The sequence below is a fragment of the Papaver somniferum genome, chromosome 1, assembly GCF_003573695.1.
Source record: "Papaver somniferum cultivar HN1 chromosome 1, ASM357369v1, whole genome shotgun sequence".
Classification (NCBI taxonomy): Eukaryota; Viridiplantae; Streptophyta; class Magnoliopsida; order Ranunculales; family Papaveraceae; genus Papaver; species Papaver somniferum.
The window spans coordinates 16091448-16097447 of record NC_039358.1 but is presented as its reverse complement, the minus strand read 5'-3'; positions in this window follow the sequence as shown (position 1 = coordinate 16097447).

The following is a 6000-nucleotide window of genomic DNA, read 5'->3' as shown; positions in this document are numbered from 1 at the left end:
CTGCGGCAGTTGACTTCCTTACAAAATCAGCAAACCATATTATATTGGTGTAAAGATCAATGCTAGTAATAAGAAGGCAGCAGATGGAAAAGCAATTACACTTGTCCCAAACATCCAGAGGAAGAAAGAGACCAAGAAAACACCATTTGTCCCTCCAAAGGATGGTATTCTCACTGCTTCGATGATTGAGCACTCAAATCAGAGAGAAGAAGATACTGAATCATCCAGACTTGGTAAAAGAATTAGGATCTCAGACCCCCCAAGTTTCTAAATCTGAATACAATATTAGAAACACCCTTGATGGGGATCAATTGGATACTCAAGCTACAGAAAGGGTCATAACCGAGGAGAAACAAGCTAATAGCACAACAAGGGATACTAAGGTATATTCTCACCATTTTTTCTCTAGAAATTTGTTGTTGTATTTTCTATATAATCCTGTTTTTAAATCCAGAAATACACATAGTCTGTTACATATCAGCATATTTTCAAAAAATCTTTTTACAAACATGAAAATTTTATCATGGAATGTTGGTGGAGTTGGAAACAAGCATACAAGGAACCACCTAAATATGCTCATTAGGTCCCAAAACCCAGACATAGTATTTCTGACAGAAACCAGAAACCAAAAAAAGAGAATGCAATACTTGCTTGCTAGATTTAAGTATCCAAATATTCCTTTTCTTGACCTTGTTGGTCTTTCTGGTGGCCTTTGTCTTCTCTGGAAAGACAAAATTGATTTGAAAATTATTGATATTCAACTAAACATGATCAATTGTGTAGTGAAACTGGATATCCAAAATAACATTACCCTGCTCACATGCATTTATGGAGCCCTCAATGATCAGGACAAATCTACTCAATGGAACCATATTAGGAATATTAGACACCTTCAAAACAACCCTTGGATAGTGATAGGTGACCTAAACTTTATTCTTGATAGACATGAAAAGGAGGGAGGTAATATCCCTAACCAAAATGATATATATGCTAATAATAATCTCACACTGAAAAAGCGAGGGTACAACAACCACACCCAATATTTCGCTTAGCAATCTGTATGGACTAACTCCAATATACTTTCAAGAGAATCAAATAGACTCAATCTTAATAAAGTATATCAAATATTTATATCTCTCTTTATCGATTCAATTCTTACTCAAGCAAACAGAAATTTGCGAGTCTAATTGAATACAAGAGAAATCACTTGAACGGTACCAAAAACCAATGTTTAAGTGTCAATCAATGTAAATCAACAACCAAAGGTTGGATATTCAAATTGATTGATTTAACGCACAACCTGTGATATTTCAATTATATAACAAAATATAATGCGGAAAAGAAATAACATAGACACCAAAAGTTTTGTTAACGAGGAAACCGCAAATGCAGAAAAACCCCGGGACCTAGTCCAGATTGAACACACACTGTATTAATCCGCTACAGACACTAGCCTACTACAAACTAACTTCGGTCTGGACTGTAGTTGAACCCAAATCAATCTCACACTGATCCAAGGTACATTTATGCTCCTACGTCTCTGATCCTAGCCGGATACTACACACTTGATTCCCTTAGCTGATTTCACCCGCAACTAAGAGTTGCTATGACCCAAAGTCGAAGACTTTAATAAACAAATCTGTATCACACATAAAATTCTACGGTAATAGATAAATCTGTATCCCACAGAAATACGTACGAGTTTTATTCTGTCTTTTAATAAATCAAGGTGAACAGGAACCAATTGATAAACCAGACTTATATTCCCGAAGAACAGCTCACTATTATCAATCATCTAATCTTAATCGACGCGGCGAAAGAAGATATTGTGGAATCACAAACGATGAGATGAAGATGTTTGTGATTACTATTATATCTTGCCTATCGGAGATATCAATCTCAAGCCGATTTTTACGATTATACTCGTACGATAGAATCTGCAAGATCAGACCACACAACTACAAGAAAGTAGTATCGGTTTGGCTTCAAAATCCCAATGAAGTCTTCAAGTCGTTAACCTACAGGGTCTCGAAGAAACCTAAGGATAAATGATAATCTACTCTAGCTTATACAACTAGTATCACACATGAGGTGTGGGGATTAGGTTTCCCAGTTGCTAGAGTTCTCCCTTATATAGTCTTTCAAATCAGGGTTTGCAATCAATGTTAGCTTAGTAACAGAGCATTCAATATTCATCGTCAGATGAAAACCTGATTAGATTCAAGCTAATATCTTCCAATCGTTAGATCGAAACTTAGCTTGTTACACACAAATGAAATGCACGATTTTAGGTTTGTGTAACCGTACCCAAACATGTACATTTGTTGGTTGAACAATAGTTAACCAAATGGTTAGCCACATGAACACTTTCATATCAAGCATATTCTTCTTCACCATAACTAGTTCAAATGATTCAAATGAACTAGTTAGAGAGTTGTTCAATTGTTTAGATCTTATAGAAGTATACAAGACACAATTGAAGAAAAAACGATTTGATTCACTCGAATTGATTCATGAACTTTATAGCCACGGTTTGCAAACTTGCATTCCTTAGTCAATGTAAGTATAAGTTCACGAATAATCTTTTTTAGAAAATAACCAATCTAAGTTCGCGGACTTAAGTACCCGGAATAAGTTTGTAAACAAGTTCACAAACTCCAGCAGATTTTCTCGGGACGAGAACCTCCGACAGTTCGCGGACTGAGTTCGCGGACTTTGTTCAGGTTTTCCTGAGAAGCAAAGTTCGCAAACTTTGGTTCAAGGAATAAGGACTTATGCATATACACGAGTTACCACACAATTCTTATATCCAACAACGGTTATATCTTCTAAACTCTCATTTCAATCATTGAAACATTCTTAGAGGACGTTATATAGTTGTTGTTCACAAGCTATTTTTCGTCAAAGTTGTTTTCAAGTTATTGAAACATAATATGACTTTCGTCACTAGGTAAAGATGAACTTGGCCAAAGTGAAAGCTTACCAACACATATTTCGAGAAATAGATAAGCGAGACAAACTCGGCTCGAAATAGCAAATGTGTATAATCAAAGTCTATATGAAAAAACGACTTTTGTCTCAAGATAGGAGATAGAGTAGATAGACTTTTGAGTGATAGATAAGTTCAAGTTTCCACATACCTTTTAGTCGATGAAGTTCCACCAGTTCCTTGAGTAGTTCTTCGTCTTGTATGATGATCGCCATGGAGTTCTTGATCTCAACTACACCTTCTATCCTAGTCCGAGACTTAGCTATAGTAGACTAGAAATCAATACTTATAGTTTTGATCACTAACATTGACAAACATTCTTGAGATAGCAACGCATGCGAGTTCGAACGAGCAGTGCTCTGAAAATCTCCCCCTTTGTCAATTTTAGTGACAAAAATATTAATACATATGAAATACAAAAATAGATAAATAAACTTTTGTAGCTCTTCTTCCACGTGCCTAATCTTCAACATTACTCGAAATCTTCGTCACTTCCAAGTACTCTAATGATTCCAAAGGTTGTAAGTTTAACATTATCGTTGTTGAAAATCTGTAGCTATAAAAATGAGAAAACAAGAATTCCCAATCATTGTTATACAGTGTCATAGTATTATTATACAACACCAAAGTTCAATTGTATCACAACTTCGACAACAATACTATGGTGATATGTATCACTCCCCCTTAGTCAATACTCCACCTCACATGGAAACCACTCCCCCTTACATAATGATCTGAAAACCATATGTATTTGTAATGTGAACTACACATTAATTCTCTCCCTTTTTGTCAATAAAATTGCCAAAGGTACGAAAACGGGATCCTAATGAAAATTTCCATAGAGACATTTCATGACCAAAAGAAGCACATATCAACTTATTTAGATGCAATCATAAAGCCGAAGCTAAAAGCTTTCATTAAGAAGTTTATAAAGATACAAGATAACTCCTATAATATTCCACAACCGCACTCCCCACAAAGATTTGGCAATAATCAATTAAGAACTCTCCCCTATAAAATGTCATTCCTGAAAGAACAACAAGAGCGACCTTAATAATTTCATAGAGAAAAGAAGGATTTCTTTGGACATAACAAATCCAATACGAATATGAATTTGAATCCAAAAATACTCAATTAAATTAACCACAAGAAAACCCATGATTAATCTAATCGGAATTGCTCGATATAAGAGAACTTACGGAGCCGCACATTATATACATAAAATATGGATCAGGGAAGATCAATACTGCGGAATAGACAAGCATTCACTCTATTTTCCATCACTATTTGCACAATGACATATAATAGACATAATCCTCGTAAAAAAAATTTCATCATATCTTCAATCAATATTTGCATAACGACATAATAGGCTTCAAACTTTTGTAATGTCAAAAGTCCATTCATTCTTTTATCAATACATGCATATCGACATACGAAAGATTTAACTTTTGACAAGGTATGAGACAATCATAGTTCGCGGACGCAAACACATATATCCCATAACAAATTGCAATATATAAAACCATAAAGATTAATACTGCAAAAATCATCTTCCAAACAATTTTAGAATTTAAACAAATAAACCTAAAAAAAAAGAAGATGAAAACGTTGGACATAGCTATGTGTAATCACAATAATGGCTATTCCAAACTCTAGTTATTCTTCTAAACAAAAACAAGAAAATAAAACTCTCATCCAAAGTTTCCTAGGCATCAAAACAAACTCGTAATGCACATATAAGATGATTTGTCCTTAGAGGGTAGAATCAATCTTTTTCTCCCGGATTTACACCAAGAATAGCTACCAAAGGCGTATAAAATGATTTTATTAACAAAGAATAACATACAAAGCCAATAAATACCATGCATCATAGTTCACACAAGATGATTGTGCACATTCAAGAATCTTATAATAATACGTACTACTGCCCATCTCGAACTTTATTCTTTGTGATTCACCAACAACATTCTTATAAAAGCTACAAATGATCTTAGAAGAGTGGTACTCCAAGAATCCAAGTGCCCAAGTCCAAGAGAAGTGGAACAAGTGCAACGAAATTGAGCAAAACATTCAAAAACAAGAGACGGGAAAAATACCAATCTTAACTCATCCAAAATCAAGAATTATCATCTCCATTTTCAAGGGAATTCAAAGAGTAAGAGAATGCAAAAATAATGAGGTCATTCCGAGTTCGGACGAAGAAGTTAAGGCCAAAACAAATTTACCGAATATCGACGTCAAGTATGCATACAGGTTTGCAAACGAATTTTCGTATCCTGGAGCAGTATGCAAACGGGTATGCATACTTGAACCCTTATATTCTGATTTTAAATGATGTTATGCATACTTGGTATATGTACCATGAAGTCCAAACATCCCGAACTACTATTTTCATACATAAACATTTAAGAACCTTAAACACAGATCAAGTTAGGTAGAAATGAACGATAAGCACGGTACATGGATCATTATAAGTACTCTAAGCAAATAAAAAAACAAAAATTGCTCAAGTTTATAGAAATACCTTTTTAGAAGAATCCAATCGAATTCTATAGCCTTACCAAACATAATTTGCGCGCCCCAATTCTTGTGCTTCCCTCACCGTATTCATAGCAGGGCATTCCTTGGTGAGGATGCACTAACAACACACTCAAGTTGTGTTGAGGTGAACAATGTCTTGCTCACCATGGCACCAATAGAGAGTTTCTTTCCAGCAACTCTTACATCTTGTAGTGTTGACAAACACCCAAGGAACTGTTTTTATAAGTCTATCAAAGAACTTCAAGAGAACCCAAAAAGATTTGTGTTTCTGATATCTCGATTTCCAACTTATAAAAAACAGTTTCTGCAGATAGTTTTTAGTACTGCAAAGGGAAACTCTTTTGATAAAAAGAGACTTCCTAGCTTATTCATAAGAGAAGACAATACTACTATCTTGATAGGAAGCATCAGGAGTTGAGCAATGAATTGATTCAAGCTTTGAGGTGATACACTCGGAAGACTTAGAT